Source organism: Oncorhynchus keta, chromosome 22, assembly GCF_023373465.1.
Source record: "Oncorhynchus keta strain PuntledgeMale-10-30-2019 chromosome 22, Oket_V2, whole genome shotgun sequence".
In the NCBI taxonomy this organism is placed as follows: Eukaryota; Metazoa; Chordata; class Actinopteri; order Salmoniformes; family Salmonidae; genus Oncorhynchus; species Oncorhynchus keta.
Window position 1 is genome coordinate 39518366 of NC_068442.1, and position 20862 is coordinate 39539227.

Here is a 20862-nt window from a genome sequence, read left to right on the forward strand (position 1 = left end):
CTCTAAGGTCAAACGTCATGGTTTCTCCCAAGCGATGCAGAAAAACAAGTGTGTGGGGGGGCAGACAATTCTGAGCCATCCAGGAAGACTCTCGCTGCTCTGGATGACCAATTGCTTTTGCTCTCTGAGGAAAACTCTAAAAACTCTAAAAAGAGAGAATACTCACAAATCATCAACCTGTCCCTGTCCCAGTCCCAGGCTGTAGTCCCCACCTACTTTAAAGAGCCCTGGGTCTGGACACCACCCTCTGCAACTGGATCCTGGACTTCCTGATGGTCCGACCACGGCTATAAGGATGGTCAACAACACCTCCTCCACACTGACTCTTAACACAGGGGCCCACTGTAATAATCCCTGTTCGCCCACGACAGTGTCGCTTTGCACAACACCAACTCCATCATCAAGTTTTCTGACGACCCCACGGTGTCACGCCCTGATCTGTTTCCCCTGCCTTTGTGATTGTCTCCACCCACCTTCAGGTGTCACCTGTTTTCCCCATTAGTCCCTGGGTACTTATTTCTGTGTTCCCTGTTTGTCTGTTGCCAGTTTGTCTTGTCTTGTCAAGTCAGCCAGCGTGTTTTGTCATGCTCCTGCTTTTTCTGTTTTGCTAGTCCTTCCGGTTTTGACCCTTGCCTGCCTTGACTCTGAACCCATCTGCCTGACCATACTGCCTGCCCTGACCTCAAGCCTGCCTGCCAGTCTGTACCTCCTGGACTCTGACCTAGTTTATAATATTTTGCCTGTCCACAACCATTATCTTGCCTGCCCCTTGGATCATAGTATATCAGAGACTCAAACCATCTGCCTCCCGTGTCTGCATCCTGTGCCCTTATATGTGGTTGTAGGCCTGATAACCAACAACGATGAGTCATCCTATAGGGAGAACGTAAGTGAGCTGGCATTGTGGTGCCAAGGCAACAACCTCTTCCTCAACGTCAGAAAAACAAAGGAGTTGGATGTTAACTTCAGGAAGCAGTGGAGGGAACATGCCCTGATCTACATCAACGGGGCTGCAGTAGACAGAGTCAGCAGTTTTAAGTTCCTCTGCATCCACATCACTGAGGACTTGTCATGGACCAACAACACCACCACTCTTCCCAAGAGGGCGCAACAGCATCTCTACTTCCTAAAGCGGCTGAAGAATGTCGGCATGCCACCCCGGGTCCTCTCCAAATACTACTGCTGCACCGATGAGAGCGTTCTGACTGGTTGGACCTGGCTTCTGCCCATGGAAGGCCCACATCATCATGAAGGATCCCACACACCCTAGCCACAAGCTGTTCACTCCCTTACTGTCGGGCAGACGTTATTGGAGCATGAGGTTTGACATCAACAGGCTTAGAGACAGTTTATATCTACAAGCTGCCTTCTTAACACTTCAACTGGACTCTCATTATGATTGCTAAATACTGCACAATGTAAACATTGCCTCCCAATCCCCAAAACACGTGTACATATTGGAATATAAATTATGCCTTCCTGTATATACTTATGGTAAAATGTTTATTCTATTAAGTGAGCCATTTACTTTATTCCTATTCTTCTTTTTTGTTATGTCTTATTGTTGTTGCATTGTCGAGAAGAAACCTGCAAGTAAGCATTTCGATGGACGTTGTATACCATGTGTATCACATAGATACAACTAATGAACCTTGAAAGTCGAATTTGCAAGCCTGTACCCATCCCTGTGGTAAGAAAGCCAAAAGCACAAACAAAGAAGGAGAGAGAGAAGGAAGTGGAAGCATGTGGGTTTGTGTGCATCATGGTTGTTGAGAGAAGGGGAGGGTGGTGGTGTTGGTGGTGGCAGTGGAGTGGGTGGTGTTACACAGCACTGGCTCACTCCGGTTTGAGCTGCTTTTAGCCGGCCCTATGCAACGGCGAGGTTGCGAGGTTAGCGCAAGGGTGGCGGCGGGGTTACTTAGCGCCTTGTCTGCGATTTGCGTGTCAGACATGACGCAGGGACTCGGCTCTAGCGTTGACAGATGCACCAGGTTTGTGTGTGTCGGTATGTGTGTTTATGTGTGTGTGTGTGTGTGTGTGTGTGTGTGTGTGTGTGTGTGTGTGTGTGTGTGTGTGTGTGTGTGTGTGTGTGTGTGTGTGTGTGTGTACTCTGTGTGTACTGTGTGTGCTATTCTGTGTCACGACATGGAGGAACCCACTGTCCCACAGGCGCACACACACACACACACACACACACACACACACACACACACACACACACACACACACACACACACACACACACACACACACACACACACACACACACACACACACACACACACACACACACAGACAGACAGACAGACAGACAGACAGACAGACAGACAGACAGACAGACAGACAGACAGACAGACAGACAGACAGACAGACAGAAAGACAGAAAGACAGACAGACAGACAGACAGACAGACAGACAGACAGACAGACAGACAGACAGACAGACTGTACTATATAAATACACCAAGTGTACAAAATATTAAGAACACTCCCCCTTTTGCCCCTCAGAACAGCCTTATTTTTTGGGGCACGGACTCTACAAGGTGTCAAATGCATTCCACAGGGATGCTGGTCCATGTTGACTCCAATGCTTCACAAAGTTGTGTCTAGTCGGCTGGATGTCCTTTGGGTGGTGGACCATTATTGATACGCACTGTTGAGTGTGAAAAACCCAGTAGCGTTGCAGTTCTGAGCCTGGCACCTACTGCCATACCCTGTTCAAAGACACTTAAATAGTTTGTCTTGCCCATTCACCCTCTGAATGGCACCCACAATCCATGTCTCAATTGTCTCAAGGCTTTAAAATCCTTCTTTAACTTGTCTCCTCCCCTTCATCTACACAAATTGAAGTGGATTTAAAGAGTGACATCAATAAGGGATCATAGCTTTCAACTGGATTCACCTGGTCAGTCTATGTCATGGAAAGAGCAGGTGTTCATATTGTTTTATACACTCAGTGTAGTTTCTCACATATTGGAGTTCCCCCAAATGAATTAGTTTGTCTGGTTTTGCAGAACAACAAGAAATTCTAGGAATTGGACAACCAGAATGTTACTCAATACACCATAATTAAAAGTTGCACACAAACCAATTTTTGACATTTGACATATTCCTGCATTTGTTTTGAGCCCCTTCCAATGTACAACAATGAGATGGTTGAGTGAACAAAAGGCGTTTTATATCAGATCCTTTGTCCAAATCAATGAAGATATATCCCATGAAGAAGATCCAGTCTGTGCTGTGTCAAATCACAGAATATGTGCCTCTCAGAATATGTGCCATCTCTCTATGCAAATAGTATTCGGCAAACACATCTCTACACAGTGCCTCACAGAGGCAGCATATACAACAAACCCAGTAATTTGTGTACTTTGAAGACACACCAGTCTGACATCAGCAAACAGTCAGACGCATGCCACTGAACAGGAGCCAGTCAGTCAGACATCAGGAAACAGTCAGACGCATGCCACTGAACAGGAGCCAGTCAGTCAGACATCAGGAAACAGTCAGACGCATGCCACTGAACAGGAGCCAGTCAGTCAGACATCAGGAAACAGTCAGACGCATGCCACTGAACAGGAGCCAGTCAGTCAGACATCAGGAAACAGTCAGACGCATGCCACTGAACAGGAGCCAGTCAGTCAGACATCAGGAAACAGTCAGACGCATGTCACTGAACAGGAGCCAGTAAGTCAGCAAACATCATGCTGAAAACAGTCAGATCAGGAAACAGCATGTCACTGAACAGGAGCCAGTCAGTCAGACATCAGCAAACAGTCAGACACATGTCACTGAACAGGAGCCAGTCAGTCAGACATCAGGAAACAGTCAGACGCATGTCACTGAACAGGAGCCAGTCAGTCAGACATCAGGAAACAGTCAGATGCATGTCACTGAACAGGAGCCAGTCAGTCAGACATCAGGAAACAGTCAGACGCATGCCACTGAACAGGAGCCAGTCAGTCAGACATCAGGAAACAGTCAGACGCATGTTACTGAACAGGAGCCAGTCAGTCAGACATCAGCAAACAGTCAGACGCATGTCACTGAACAGGAGCCAGTCAGTCAGACATCAGGAAACAGTCAGACGCATGTCACTGAACAGGAGCCAGTCAGTCAGACATCAGGAAACAGTCAGACACATGCCACTGAACAGGAGCCAGTCAGTCAGACATCAGCAAACAGTCAGACGCATGTCACTGAACAGGAGCCAGTCAGTCAGACATCAGGAAACAGTCAGACGCATGTCACTGAACAGGAGCCAGTCAGTCAGACATCAGGCAGGAAACAGTCAGACACATGCCACTGAACAGGAGCCAGTCAGTCAGACATCAGGAAACAGTCAGACGCATGTCACTGAACAGGAGCCAGTCAGTCAGACATCAGGCAGGAAACAGTCAGACACATGCCATGTCACTGAACAGGAGCCAGTCAGTCAGACATCAGGCAGGAAACAGTCAGACACATGCCACTAAACAGGAGCCAGTCAGTCAGACATCAGGAAACAGTCAGACACATGCCACTGAACAGGAGCCAGTCAGTCAGACATCAGCAAACAGTCAGACGCATGTCACTGAACAGGAGCCAGTCAGTCAGACATCAGGAAACAGTCAGACGCATGTCACTGAACAGGAGCCAGTCAGTCAGACATCAGGAAACAGTCAGACGCATGCCACTGAACAGGAGCCAGTCAGTCAGACATCAGCAAACAGTCAGACGCATGCCACTGAACAGGAGCCAGTCAGTCAGACATCAGGAAACAGTCAGACGCATGTCACTGAACAGGAGCCAGTCAGTCAGACATCAGGAAACAGTCAGACGCATGCCACTGAACAGGAGCCAGTCAGTCAGACATCAGCAAACAGTCAGACGCATGCCACTGAACAGGAGCCAGTTCTACCGCTGTTACTGGGTTAACCAGTGTGGAGGACCTTTGGATGGTTTGGTCTGCCAGGGCAGTCACTCCCCTCTCTGTGTTTGCAAGTGGGATTGTCTTGAGGTCTGTGAATGGGGAGCTTGTGAGAGAAGGGTCTCCACCGAGGAGGGGGTGGGGATGGTCACTAACACAGCTGTTCAGCTTAAATAGTGCCTGCTGTCGTTTGGGGACTCCTGTTGGAAGTTAGTGTGTTTTGCTGGGAGAGAGCATTGTAAGGAGCAGCAAGGAGGGATACTCTATTGTTTTTCTGTGTTTTTGCTTTGCTGGGAAAGACTTTAGTGATAAAGGAAGAGTCCAGGCTGTTTTGCTTGAATTTCATTTTATCCACTTCAAACTGGTCAAAATGGATGTTCTTGTTAAATGCTATTCCACTGTATGTATGATAAGTCAAGCTTAGGTGGTCATGAGAGTTTGTTTTGGGAATCTATGCTACATTTTGAACTTCCTCAGTTACAGTGTGTCCCCTATGTCTTCTGTCCCAAACCAAAAAGGGATCACAGTTATAGTGGCCAAAAGTAAAACCTGTTGCCGTCCTTCACTGTTCGAACACCAAATCACAACACACCAAATCAGATTTTCGTGTGTTGTGTTCCCTTAAAGGCGGTGCCTGGTGCAACGAGGAACATGCTCTGCAGGGGAATTCGTGACACTGGTAGTTTATGGCTCTTTGGTCACGGGTTATAAAAACTCTGAATCAGCATGGAGTGTAGGCTCCGGACTGGGGTCTATCCCACAGTGCAGTGGGGTAATGAATGCCCCTCACCACAGTGAAGCTCTCGCCTGAGTTATGAGGTGAGAGCAAAGGTCGTAACCTCTCGCTTAACACAGCCTCCTCCAGGGGTCTAATTCTAAATCCAATTACAATGTTTAACCTGGATCCTTCAGCCATATAAACCAGAAACATAAGTAGCGTTCTACTCTACCACTGTGCAATCATTACCTTGTAAGACAGCTTTGCCTTCTCTATCAAGACGTAACTTTGGGAATTCCATAGAATACCCACATGCACATGTACATCAATCTACATACATATGTTGACACAAGCGGGTGTATAGCTATTTACAGACTGGTAATTTATTGTTGAAATGACCTCACGAAGGTCCTAGTGCAGGGGCTGTCAACCTTTTCTTGCACAGGGACCCCTTCTCAGGCAAACCGGCGACCCAGGGACCCCCTCTCAGGCAAACCGGCGACCCAGGGACCCCCTCTCAGGCAAACCGGCGACCCAGGGACCCCCTCTCAGGCAAACCGGCGACCCAGGGACCCCCTCTCAGGCAAACCGGCGACCCAGGGACCCCCTCTCAGGCAAACCGGTGACCCAGGGACCCCCTCTTAGGCAAACCGGCGACCCAGGGACCCCCTCTCAGGCAAACTGGCGACCCAGGGACCCCCTCTCAGGCAAACCGGCGACCCAGGGACTCCCCTCAGGCAGGCAAGGGACCCCTCTCAGGCAAACCGGCGACCCAGGGACCCCCTCTCAGGCAAACCGGCGACCCAGGGACCCCCTCTCAGGCAAACCGGCGACCCAGGGACCCCCTCTCAGGCAAACCGGCGACCCAGGGACCCCCTCTCAGGCAAACCGGCGACCCAGGGACCCCCTCTTAGGCAAACCGGCGACCCAGGGACCCCCTCTCAGGCAAACTGGCGACCCAGGGACCCCCTCTCAGGCAAACCGGCGACCCAGGGACTCCCTCTCAGGCTAACCGGCGACCCCAGGGACCCCCTCTCAGGCAAACCGGCGACCCCAGGGACCCTCTCTCAGGCAAACCGCCGACCCAGGGACCCCCTCTCAGGCAAACCGGCGACCCAGGGAACCCATCAAACGTTAGCAAAAAATGTGCTGTCTTGTCTTATCGTATGATGGTGAACGATAATGGCGGAAGTAGTCGACAGTAGTCAACATTTTAAAATCAATTGATTTAGTAGATAGTTTTTCATTATTTTGACCTCTCCACATAATAATTAGAAGAGGAAGTGTAAACTCTATTAGCTAGGTAACTCTAAACACATTTTCGCTAAGAGCAGCTGTTTAGCTGGTTAAACAAAGGTTAGCCAAGTGTAGGCAAAAATTAATATCCAAGTCAAGAAAGCTTACCAGCAGTCAGTGGCACTTGCCACACTGGTAACCAATTCACATGAGCATTTTCAAAGCCTATGTCACATACTTCAGGTGGGGGTCTGTAGCTTGACTGTCTGTAGTGGTTGTCTGTAGCTTGACTGTCTGTAGTAGGTGTCTATAGCGTGACTGGTTTAGGTGGGTGTCTGTAGATTGCCTGTCTGTAGAGGTTTTATGTAGCGTGACTGTCTGTAGTGGGTGTCTGTAGCTTGACTGTCTGTAGTAGGTGTCTATAGCGTGACTGTTTTAGGAGGGTGTCTGTAGCTTGACTGTCTGTAGTAGGTGTCTATAGCGTGACTGGTTTAGGAGGGTGTCTGTAGCTTGACTGTCTGTAGTAGGTGTCTATAGCGTGACTGGTTTAGGTGGGTGTCTGTAGCTTGACTGTCTGTAGTGGGTGTCTATAGCGTGACTGGTTTAGGAGGGTGTCTGTAGCTCAACTGTCTGTAGTAGGTGTCTATAGCGTGACTGGTTTAGGTGGGTGTCTGTAGCGTGACTGTCTGTAGTGGGTGTCTGTAGCTTGACTGTCTGTAGTGGGTGTCTGTAGCGTGACTGTCTGTAGTGGGTGTCTGTAGCGTGACTGTCTGTAGTGGGTGTCTGTAGCGTGACTGTCTGTAGTGGGTGTCTGTAGCTTGACTGTCTGTAGTGGGTGTCTGTAGTGTGACTGGTTTAGGTGGGTGTCTGTAGCTTGACTGTCTGTAGTAGGTGTCTATAGCGTGACTGGTTTAGGTGGGTGTCTGTAGTGTGACTGTCTGTAGTGGGTGTCTGTAGCTTGACTGTCTGTAGTGGGTGTCTGTAGCTTGACTGTCTGTAGTGGGTGTCTGTAGCTTGACTGTCTGTAGTGGGTGTCTGTAGCTTGACTGTCTGTAGTGGGTGTCTGTAGCGTGACTGGTTTAGGTGGGTGTCTGTAGTGTGACTGTCTGTAGTGGGTGTCTGTAGCGTGACTGTCTGTAGTGGGTGTCTGTAGCGTGACTGTCTGTAGTGGGTGTCTGTAGGTTGACTGTCTGTAGTGGGTGTCTGTTGTGGGTGTCTGTAGCGTGACTGTCTGCAGTGGGTGTCTGTAGCGTGACTGTCTGTAGTGGGTGTCTGTAGGTTGACTGTCTGTAGTGGGTGTCTGTCGTGGGTGTCTGTAGCGTGACTGTCTGTAGTGGGTGTCTGTAGCGTGACTGTCTGTAGTGGGTGTCTGTAGTCTGACTGTCTGTAGTGGGTGTCTGTAGGGTGACTGTCTGTAGTGGGTGTCTGTAGCGTGACTGTCTGTAGTGGTTGTCTGTAGCTTGACTGTCTGTAGTGGTTGTCTGTAGCTTGACTGTCTGTAGTGGGTGTCTGTAGCGTGACTGTCTGTAGTGGTTGTCTGTAGCTTGACTGTCTGTAGTGGTTGTCTGTAGCTTGACAGTCTATAGTGGATGTCTGTAGCATGACTGTTCGTAGTGGGTGTCTGTAGTGTGACTGTCTGTAGTAAGTGTCTGTAGCATGCCTGTCTGTAGTGCGTGTTTGTAGCGTGACTGTCTGAGATGGGTGTCTGTAGTGTGACTGTCTGTAGTGAGTGTCTGTAGTGTGACTGTCTGTAGTGGGTGTCTGTAGCGTGACTGTCTGTAGTGGGTGTCTGTAGCGTGACTGTCTGTAGTGGGTGTCTGTAGGTTGACTGTCTGTAGTGGGTGTCTGTAGTGGGTGTCTGTAGCTTTATGTGTCTTTATGTTCCGGAGTTCTAAATTGAGCAGCTGCTGAAAAATGAGCTCCTGTATATATTGAGATTTAAATGGTTTTTTAGAGTGAAGTACATCGAAAAAATCAAGAGAAAACTGCAAGACTCAATAGAAGACAAAACAAGGAACAAACCAAAAAAGACAGGCTTTTGAAAAATTAACTATTTTTCATAAAATTGTACAGTTATCTTAGCTAGCTGAATTGCTAGCAGAATTGTTTACTTGTTGCTAAGCAGTTGCAAGGGACTCTCCTGGAAGAAGATAGCTAGCTTACAAAGAATAACAACAAAAATATCTAGTTAACAGAAGAAAGGAAGACAAAATAAGGACAAAAGAAGGACAGAAGAAAAAGGAAAAGAAAGAGGACAACAAAGTGAAACAGTCAGCACTTCTATTGCAACTTCGTATTTCGTCGTCCTAACGTAGTCTACACTGCTATCTGCCCAGCAGCTAGCCAGCTAGCAAACGTCCACCGTCTACCGAATAGCAGCACTGTAGAAACTATTACACTCAACTGAACGACTTGATTAGTGTAGTGTTAGCTAGCTACATAGTTGTCTTTGCTGTCTTCGTATCCAAGATAATTGTGTAGTTTAGAGCGTGTAGTCTTAGAGTGATTATCTTAATTTTCCGAGGTTAGCTAGCCAGCTATTTGTCGTCCTTAACGTAGGAGACACTGCTAGCTAGCCAACAGCTAGCCAACGTCTACTGAATAGAACTTCCGCACTCAACAACCCGGTCGCATTCCGCTTCGCTCCACAGGTAGTATCACATTTTCATTTCATTACAGCACAACGGTTTGATTTGTTTGATCGTAGCTAGCTACATAGCTAGCTACATAGCCGTCTGTGTATCAAAGATAATTGTTTTGTCTAGAGCGATTTTCTAGGTTAGCTAGCCAGCTATTGTCGTTCTTTTAACGCAACGTAACGTAATCAACACTGCTAGCTAGCCAGCTAGCCCCGAATAGCAGCACTGTAGAAACTATTACACTCAGCCACTGCCAGCTAGCCTACAAAGTCAACAACGCAGCCACTGCCAGCTAGCCTACTTCAGCAGTACTGTATCATTTTAATCATTTTAGTCAATAAGATTCTTGCTACGTAAGCTTAACTTTCTGAACATTCGAGACGTGTAGTCCACTTGTCATTCCAATCTCCTTGCATTAGCGTAGCCTCTTCTGTAGCCTGTCAACTATGTGTCTGTCTATCCCTGTTATCTCCTCTCTGCACAGACCATACAAACGCTCCACACCGCGTGGCCGCGGCCACCTAATCTGGTGGTCCCAGCGCGCACGACCCACGTGGAGTTCCAGGTCTCCGGTAGCCTCTGGAACTGCCGATCTGCGGCCAACAAGGCAGAGTTCATCTCAGCCTATGCCTCCCTCCAGTCCCTCGACTTCTTGGCACTGACGGAAACATGGATCACCACAGATAACACTGCTACTCCTACTGCTCTCTCTTCGTCCGCCCACGTGTTCTCGCACACCCCGAGAGCTTCTGGTCAGCGGGGTGGTGGCACCGGGATCCTCATCTCTCCCAAGTGGTCATTCTCTCTTTCTCCCCTTACCCATCTGTCTATCGCCTCCTTTGAATTTCATGCTGTCACAGTTACCAGCCCTTTCAAGCTTAACATCCTTATCATTTATCGCCCTCCAGGTCCCCTCGGAGAGTTCATCAATGAGCTTGATGTCTTGATAAGCTCCTTTCCTGAGGACGGCTCACCTCTCACAGTTCTGGGCGACTTTAACCTCCCCACGTCTACCTTTGACTCATTCCTCTCTGCCTCCTTCTTTCCACTCCTTTCCTCTTTTGACCTCACCCTCTCACCTTCCCCCCCTACTCACAAGGCAGGCAATACACTCGACCTCATCTTTACTAGATGCTGTTCTTCCACTAACCTCATTGCAACTCCCCTCCAAGTCTCCGACCACTACCTTGTATCCTTTTCCCTCTCGCTCTCATCCAACACTTCCCACACTGCCCCTACTCGGATGGTATCGCGCCGTCCCAACCTTCGCTCTCTCTCCCCCGCTACTCTCTCCTCTTCCATCCTATCATCTCTTCCCTCTGCTCAAACCTTCTCCAACCTATCTCCTGATTCTGCCTCCTCAACCCTCCTCTCCTCCCTTTCTGCATCCTTTGACTCTCTATGTCCCCTATCTTCCAGGCCGGCTCGGTCCTCCCCTCCCGCTCCGTGGCTCGACGACTCATTGCGAGCTCACAGAACAGGGCTCCGGGCAGCCGAGCGGAAATGGAGGAAAACTCGCCTCCCTGCGGACCTGGCATCCTTTCGCTCCCTCCTCTCTACATTTTCCTCCTCTGTCTCTGCTGCTAAAGCCACTTTCTACCACTCCATTCCAAGCATCTGCCTCTAACCCTAGGAAGCTCTTTGCCACCTTCTCCTCCCTCCTGAATCCTCCCCCCCCCCCCCTCCTCCCTCTCTGCAGATGACTTCGTCAACCATTTTGAAAAGAAGGTCGACGACATCCGATCCTCGTTTGCTAAGTCAAACGACACCGCTGGTTCTGCTCACACTGCCCTACCCTGTGCTCTGACCTCTTTCTCCCCTCTCTCTCCAGATGAAATCTCGCGTCTTGTGACGGCCGGCCGCCCAACAACCTGCCCGCTTGACCCTATCCCCTCCTCTCTTCTCCAGACCATTTCCGGAGACCTTCTCCCTTACCTCACCTCGCTCATCAACTCATCCCTGACCGCTGGCTACGTCCCTTCCGTCTTCAAGAGAGCGAGAGTTGCACCCCTTCTGAAAAAACCTACACTCGATCCCTCCGATGTCAACAACTACAGACCAGTATCCCTTCTTTCTTTTCTCTCCAAAACTCTTGAACGTGCCGTCCTTGGCCAGCTCTCCCGCTATCTCTCTCAGAATGACCTTCTTGATCCAAATCAGTCAGGTTTCAAGACTAGTCATTCAACTGAGACTGCTCTTCTCTGTATCACGGAGGCGCTCCGCACTGCTAAAGCTAACTCTCTCTCCTCTGCTCTCATCCTTCTAGACCTATCGGCTGCCTTCGATACTGTGAACCATCAGATCCTCCTCTCCACCCTCTCCGAGTTGGGCATCTCCGGCGCGGCCCACGCTTGGATTGCGTCCTACCTGACAGGTCGCTCCTACCAGGTGGCGTGGCGAGAATCTGTCTCCTCACCACGCGCTCTCACCACTGGTGTCCCCCAGGGCTCTGTTCTAGGCCCTCTCCTATTCTCGCTATACACCAAGTCACTTGGCTCTGTCATAACCTCACATGGTCTCTCCTATCATTGCTATGCAGACGACACACAATTAATCTTCTCCTTTCCCCCTTCTGATGACCAGGTGGCGAATCGCATCTCTGCATGTCTGGCAGACATATCAGTGTGGATGACGGATCACCACCTCAAGCTGAACCTCGGCAAGACGGAGCTGCTCTTCCTCCCGGGAAGGACTGCCCGTTCCATGATCTCGCCATCACGGTTGACAACTCCATTGTGTCCTCCTCCCAGAGCGCTAAGAACCTTGGCGTGATCCTGGACAACACCCTGTCGTTCTCAACTATCATCAAGGCGGTGGCCCGTTCCTGTAGGTTCATGCTCTACAACATCCGCAGAGTACGACCCTGCCTCACACAGGAAGCGGCGCAGGTCCTAATCCAGGCACTTGTCATCTCCCGTCTGGATTACTGCAACTCGCTGTTGGCTGGGCTCCCTGCCTGTGCCATTAAACCCCTACAACTCATCCAGAACGCCGCAGCCCGTCTGGTGTTCAACCTTCCCAAGTTCTCTCACGTCACCCCGCTCCTCCGCTCTCTCCACTGGCTTCCAGTTGAAGCTCGCATCCGCTACAAGACCATTGTGCTTGCCTACGGAGCTGTGAGGGGAACGGCACCTCAGTACCTCCAGGCTCTGATCAGGCCCTACACCCAAACAAGGGCACTGCGTTCATCCACCTCTGGCCTGCTCGCCTCCCTACCACTGAGGAAGTACAGTTCCCGCTCAGCCCAGTCAAAACTGTTCGCTGCTCTGGCTCCCCAATGGTGGAACACACTCCCTCACGACGCCAGGACAGCGGAGTCAATCACCACCTTCCGGAGACACCTGAAACCCCACCTCTTTAAGGAATACCTAGGATAGGATAAAGTAATCCTTCTCACCCCCCTTAAAAGATTTAGATGCACTATTGTAAAGTGGCTGTTCCACTGGATGTCATAAGGTGAATGCACCAATTTGTAAGTCGCTCTGGATAAGAGCGTCTGCTAAATGTCTTAAATGTAAATGTAAATGTAGCGTGACTGTCTGTAGTGGGTGTCTGTAGCGTGACTGTCTGTAGTGACTGTCTGTAGTGGGTGTCTGTAGGTTGACTGTCTGTAGTGGGTGTCTGTAGTGGGTGTCTTTCTGTAGTGGGTGTCTGTAGTGTGACTGTCTGTAGTGGGTGTCTGTAGGGTGACTCTCTGTAGTGGGTGTCTGTAGCTTGACTGTCTGTAGTGGTTGTCTGTAGCTTTACAGTCTGTAGTGGTTGTCTGTAGTGTGACTGTCTGTAGTGAGTGTCTGTAGTTACAAGGAAGATAGTCTACCTAGCTATCGGCCGCGAACTATGTATTCTAGCTAGCTAAGATGGCGTAGCAGTAAGACGTCTTGTCGTGTCGCGTCCCTTTGTATATATCGTTTTTTCATTTTTTTCCCGTTTTTACATATTTTTCTTCGCATATCTTTTAAACATTTTGTTAAACCTCAACTTCTAAATACTCTCCTGCAACCCGCCTCACCCAATGTAGCTATTTTTCCTAAAGTATTTATATTTACTTCGGATCCGGAACCCCTCGACTGAAGCTAGCCAGCTAACTACCAGCTATCAGTCAGCAAAACATTGCTAGCGGTCTTCAACTAACCGGTCATCAGCTAACCTTTAGCTCGGAAAGCTCTCGCCAGTTCGAACAACGCGACTCTAACCAGAGCATAACGGACCTATTTTTTTTTATCCCCGGATTCCCACCGCAAACGGAACATCTTCATCTGGATCTTCACAACTAGCTATCTAGCTAACAGCAACCCCGGATGATTACTCCTGGCTAGCGTTTCCACCCACTTAGCTTGAAGCTAGCCCGGCCGGAGCCCGTGTGCTACCGCCGTAGCATACTCCTGGGCTACAATATCCGGACCCACGACCGGTCTATCGATGTCACCGCATGAAGAGGAATAAACAGACTCACCCCATCGCGACGTCCCCCAAAGGCTAACTCTAGCCCTTGCTATCTCCTTGCTTGCTAATTCGGCCTGCTAACTGCTAGCTTGTTTAGCCCCGGTCCGCTAACTGCTACCTTGTTTAGCCCCGGCCTACTAACTGTTAGCTTGTTAGCACAGGCCTGCTGAATCGGCGCGTCCCAAACACTCACTGGACCCATATTTACTTTCTATCTCTTTCGATTTTTAATTTGTTTATACCTTCCGGTAACCTGCCTCACCCAATGTGATACGGAATGGCTATTATTTTCAATTTTTAGAACACACTCAAGAACCTCCAGAAGCTAACCAGCTAACTAGCTACAAGCTATTTAGTCATTGTTAGTTTTTTAAACCTGGATAACACTCACCAGTCCAGCTTCCCTGCCCCATCCACCGCTGCCCCCTGGACACTGATCACTTGGCTACATAGCTGATGCATGCTGGACTGTCCATTAATCACGGTACTCCATTCTGCTTGTTTATGTTTTATCTGTCGGCCCAGCCGCACTCAGGTTCTGTGTGTAGTTAATCCGACCCTCCCTCTGCCTAGTTAACACCATTTTACCTGCTGTTGTTGTGCTAGCTGATTAGCTGTTGTTGTCTCACCTACTGTTTTAGCTAGCTCTCCCAATTCAACACCTGTGATTACTGTATGCCTCGCTGTATGTCTCTCTCAAATGTCAATATGCCTTGTATACTGTTGTTCAGGTTAGTTATCATTGTTTTAGTTTACAATGGAGCCCCTAGTTCCACTCTTCATACCCCTGATACCTCTTTTGTCCCACCTCCCACACATGCGGTGACCTCACCTATTACAACCAGCATGTCCAGAGATACAACCTCTCTCATCATCACCCAGTGCCTGGGCTTACCTCCGCTGTACCCGCACCCCACCATACCCCTGTCTGCGCATTATGCCCTGAATATATTCTACCATGCCCAGAAACCTGCTCCTCTTATTCTCTGTCCCCAACGCTCTAGGCGACCAGTTTTGATAGCCTTTAGCCGCACCCTCATACTACTCCTTCTCTGTTCCGCGGGTGATGTGGAGGTAAACCCAGGCCCTGCATGTCCCTAGGCACCCTCATTTGTTGACTTCTGTGATCGAAAAAGCCTTGGTTTCATGCATGTCAACATCAGAAGCCTCCTCCCTAAGTTTGTTTTACTCACTGCTTTAGCACACTCTGCTAACCCTGATGTCCTTGCCGTGTCGTGGCTCAGGAAGGCCACCAAAAATTCTGAGATTTCCATACCCAACTATAACATCTTCCGTCAAGATAGAACTGCCAAAGGGGGAGGAGTTGCAGTCTACTGCAGAGATAGCCTGCAATGTAATGTCATACTTTCCAGGTCCATACCCAAACAGTTCGAACTACTAATTTTGAAAATCACTCTCTCCAGAAATAAGTCTCTCACTGTTGCCGCCTGCTACCGACCCCCCTCAGCTCCCAGCTGTGCCCTGGACACCATTTGTGAATTGATCGCCCCCCATCTAGCTTCAGAGTTTGTTCTGTTAGGTGACCTAAACTGGGATATGCTTGACACCCCGGCAGTCCTACACTCTAAGCTAGATGCCCTCAATCTCACACAAATCATCAAGGAACCCACCAGGTACAACCCTAACTCTGTAAACAAGGGCACCCTCATAGACTTCATCCTGACCAACTGGCCCTCCAAATACACCTCCGCTGTCTTCAACCAGGATCTCAGCGATCACAGCCTCATTGCCTGTATCCGCTACGGAGCCGCAGTAAAACGACCACCCCTCATCACTGTCAAACGCTCCCTAAAACACTTCTGTGAGCAGGCCTTTCTAATTGAACTGGCCCGGGTATCCTGGAAGGACATTGACCGCATCCCGTCAGTTGAGGATGCCTGGTCATTCTTTAAAAGTAACTTCCTCACCATTTTAGATAAGCATGCTCCGTTCAAAAAATGCAGAACTAAGAACAGATACAGCCCTTGGTTCACTCCAGACCTGACTGCCCTCGACCAGCACAAAAACATCCTGTGGTGGACTGCAATAGCATCGAATAGTCCCCGCGATATGCAACTGTTCAGGGAAGTCAGGAACCAATACACGCAGTCAGTCAGGAAAGCTAAGGCCAGCTTCTTCAGGCAGAAGTTTGCATCTTGTAGCTCCAACTCCAAAAAGTTCTGGGACACTGTGAAGTCCATGGAGAACAAGAGCACCTCCTCCCAGCTGCCCACTGCACTGAGGCTAGGTAACACGGTCACCACCGATAAATCCATGATTATCGAAAACTTCAACAAGCATTTCTCAATGGCTGGCCATGCCTTCCGCCTGGCTACTCCAACCTCGGCCAACAGCTCCACCCCCCCGCAGCTACTCGCCCAAACCTCTCCAGGTTCTCCTTTACCCAAATCCAGATAGCAGATGTTCTGAAAGAGCTGCAAAACCTGGACCCGTACAAATCAGCTGGGCTTGACAATCTGGACCCTCTATTTCTGAAACTATCCGCCGCCATTGTCGCGAACCCCTATTACCAGCCTGTTCAACCTCTCTTTCATATCGTCTGAGATCCCCAAGGATTGGAAAGCTGCCACAGTCATCCCCCTCTTCAAAGGGGGAGACACCCTGGACCCAAACTGTTACAGACCTATATCCATCCTGCCCTGCCTATCTAAGGTCTTCGAAAGCCAAGTCAACAAACAGGTCACTGACCATCTCGAATCCCCCCGTACCTTCTCCGCTGTGCAATCTGGTTTCCGAGCCGGTCACGGGTGCACCTCAGCCACGCTCAAGGTACTAAACGATATCATAACCGCCATCGATAAAAGACAGTACTGTGCAGCCGTCTTCATCGACCTTGCCAAGGCTTTCGACTCTGTCAATCACCATATTCTTATCGTCAGACTCAGTAGCCTCGGTTTTTCGGATGACTGCCTTGCCTGGTTCACCAATTACTTTGCAGACAGAGTTCAGTGTGTTAAATCGGAGGGCATGCTGTCCGGTCCTCTGGCAGTCTCTATGGGGGTGTCACAGGGTTCAATTCTCGGGCAGACTCTTTTCTCTGTATATATCAATGATGTTGCTCTTGCTGCGGGCGATTCCCTGATCCACCTCTACGCAGACGACACCATTCTATATACTTCCGGCCCGTCCTTGGACACTGTGCTATCTAACCTCCAAACGAGCTTTCATGCCATACAACACTCCTTCCGTGGCCTCCAACTGCTCTTAAACGCTAGTAAAACCAAATGCATGCTTTTCAACCGTTCGCTATCTCCACCCTGGATGGTTCCGACCTTGAATATGTGGACATCTATAAGTACCTAGGTGTCTGGCTAGACTGTAAACTCTCCTTCCAGACTCATATCAAACATCTCCAATCGAAAATCAAATCAAGAGTCGGCTTTCTATTTCGCAACAAAGCCTCCTTCACTCACGCCGCCAAACTTACCCTAGTAAAACTGACTATCCTACCGATCCTCGACTTTGGCGATATCATCTACAAAATTGCTTCCAACACTCTACTCAGCAAACTGGATGCAGTTTATCACAGTTCCATTCGTTTTGTCACTAAAGCACCATCATCTACAAGTCCATGCTAGGTAAAGCTCCGCCTTATCTCAGTTCACTGGTCACGATGGCAACACCCATCCGTAGCACGCGCTCCAGCAGGTGTATCTCACTGATCCTCCCTAAAGCCAACACCTCATTTGGCCGCCTTTCGTTCCAGTACTCTGCTGCCTGTGACTGGAACGAATTGCAAAAATCGCTGAAGTTGGAGACTTTTATCTCCCTCACCAACTTCAAACATCTGCTATCTGAGCAGCTAACCGATCGCTGCAGCTGTACATAGTCTATTGGTAAATAGCCCACCCATTTTCACCTAACTCATCCCCATACTGTTTTTATTTATTTACTTTTCTGCTCTTTTGCACACCAATATCTCTACCTGTACATGACCATCTGATCATTTATCACTCCAGTGTTAATCTGCAAAATTGTAATTATTCGCCTCCCTCCTCATGGCTTTTGCACACAATGTATATAGACTCCCCTTTTTTTTCCTACTGTGTTATTGACTTGTTAATTGATTACTCCATGTGTAACTCTGTGTTGTTGTCTGTTCACACTGCTATGCTTTATCTTGGCCAGGTCGCAGTTGCAAATGAGAATTTGTTCTCAACTAGCCTACCTGGTTAAATAAAGGTGAAATAAAATAAATAAAAATAAAAAGTAGTGTGACTGTCTGTAGAGTGACTGTCTGAGATGGGTGTCTGTAGTGTGACTGTCTGTAGTGGGTTTCTGTAGCCTGACAGTCTGTAGTGGGTGTCTGTAGCTTGACTGTCTGTAGTGGGTGTCTGTAGCCTGACTGTCTGTAGTGGGTATCTGTAGCCTGACTGTCTGTAGTGGGTGTCTGTAGCCTGACTGTCTGTAGTGGGTGTCTGTAGCCTGACTGTCTGTAGTGGGTGTCTGTAGCCTGACTGTCTGTAGTGGGTGTGTGTAATGTGACTGTCTGAGATGGGTGTCTGTAGCCTGACTGTCTGTAGTGGGTGTCTGTATTGTGACTATCTGTAGTGGGTGTCTGTAGCATGACTGTCTGTAGTGGGTGTCTGTAGCATGACTGTCTGTAGTGGGTGTCTGTAGCCTGACTGTCTGTAGTGGGTGTCTGTAGCCTGACTGTCTGTCGTGGGTGTCTGTAGCATGACTGTCTGTAGTGGGTGTCTGTAGCCTGACTGTCTGTAGTGTGAAGCAGCTTACACCAGCCTGACCCTGTCCCCTGATTTGCAGATACTTAATCTGATTCTATTCAGTCTGACAATTGGTTTCATAACGCCAACCTGGCTGTCATTGCGTGTTAGGCAGTAATGGGCTGTAAACATTTGATTTGAGTGTAATTTATTCTGATGCTATGTCAAATAACTTCTCTATTTATGTTTTAATTATTATTACATTTTCCCTTTCCTCCTATTTCCTTCAAAATACAGTATGACAGAAAGAAAGAATTTAGTGTCATATCCTAGCTGGCCAAAAGAGAAGTCTCTCCACACATGCATAGATGGTCAGGATGAGAAATCAATTTACCGGACTGGACAAGTGTGATCTCTGTGCTGATGATCGTGATGTCCTGATATAGATCTTAAGCGTAAATGTGCCCTAAATAGCCGGGCAGATGACTCCCAAACCAAATGAAGCCACATCATGGGCAGTCAGGGGCGAATGTTTAAACCCCCTGTCACGCCCTGGCCATAAATAGACTTTTATTCTCTATTTTGGTTAGGCCAGGGTGTGACAAGGGTGGGCATTCTAGTTTTTTTTATTTCTATGCTTTGGCCGGGTATGGTTCTCAATCAGGGACAGCTGTCTATCGTTGTCTCTGATTGGGAATCATACTTAGGCAGCCTTTTCCACACCTGTATTTTGTGGGTAGTTGTTTTCTGTATAGTTTATGCACCTTACAGAACTGTTTTGGTTTTCCCTCTTATTTATTTTGTTAGAGTGTTTTGTGATCAAATAAAATCATGAACACTTACCACGCTGCACTTTGGTCCGATCCTCATTACGACGAGAGCCGTGACACCCCCTCACCCCAGTCGTGTACCGCAGTTTCACTGCCCCCCCCCCCCGCAAGGTCTGAGCAAACCCCTCCTCTCCAAATTGTATATACTGTATATATATATATATACACTGAACACATAAAGTGCTGAGGAATATTTCTGTCTGTAATAAAGCCCTTTTGTGGTGAAAAACTAATTCCAATTGGCTGGGCCTGGCTCCCCAGTGGGTGGGACTGGCTCCCCAGTGGGTGGGACTGGCTTCCCAGTGGGTGGGACTGGCTCCCCAGTGGCTGGGCCTGGCTCCCCAGTGGATGGCTGCGCCCCTTCCCATTCATGTGAAATTCATAGATTAGGGCCTAATGAATTTAATTCAATTGACTGATTTCCTTCTATGAACTGTAACAGTAAAATCTTTGAAATTGTTACATGTTACATTTATATATATTTATATATATTTTGTGTTTTTTTGTTTGTAATTTTACCTCCTTTTCTCCCCAATTTTGTGGTATCCAATTATTAGTAGCTACTATCTTGTCTCATCGCTCCAACTCCCGTACGGGCTCGGGAGAGACGAAGGTAGAAAGTCATGCGTCCACCGATACACAACCCAACCAAGCCACACTGCGCATCCAACCCGGAAGCCAGCCGCACCAATGTGTCGGAGGAAACACTGTGCACCTGACAACCTTGGTTAGCGTGCACTGCGCCCGGCCCGCCACAGGAGTCGCACCAGTGATATCCCTACCGGCCAAACCCACCCTAACCCGGACAATGCTAGGCCAATTGTGCATCGCCCCACGGACCTCCCGGTCACGACAGAGCCTGGGCGTGAACACAGAGTCTCTGGTGGCACAGCCCTTAACCACTGCGCCACCCAGGAGGCCCTACATTTATATTTTTGTTCAGTACATATACTCAGCAAAAAAAGAAATGTCCCTTTTTAGGATCCTGTCTTTCAAAGATAATTCATAAAAATACAAATAACTTCACAGATTTTCATTGTAAAGGGTTTAAACACTGTTTCCCATGCTTGTTCAATGAACCATAAACAATTAATGAACACCTGTGGAAAGGTCGTTAAGACCCTAACAGCTTACAGACGGTAGGCAATTAAGGTCACAGTTATGAAAACTTAGGACATCAAAGAGGCCTTTCTGCTGACTCTGAAAAACACCAAAAGAAAGATGCCCAGGGTCCCTGCTCATCTGCGTGAATGTGCCTTAGGCATGCTGCAGAGAGGCATGAGGGCTACAGATGTGGCCAGGGCAATAAATTGCAATGTCCGTACTGTGAGACGCCTAAGACAGTGATACAAGTAGACAAGACGGACAGCTGATCGTCCTCGCATTGGCAGACCACATGTAAC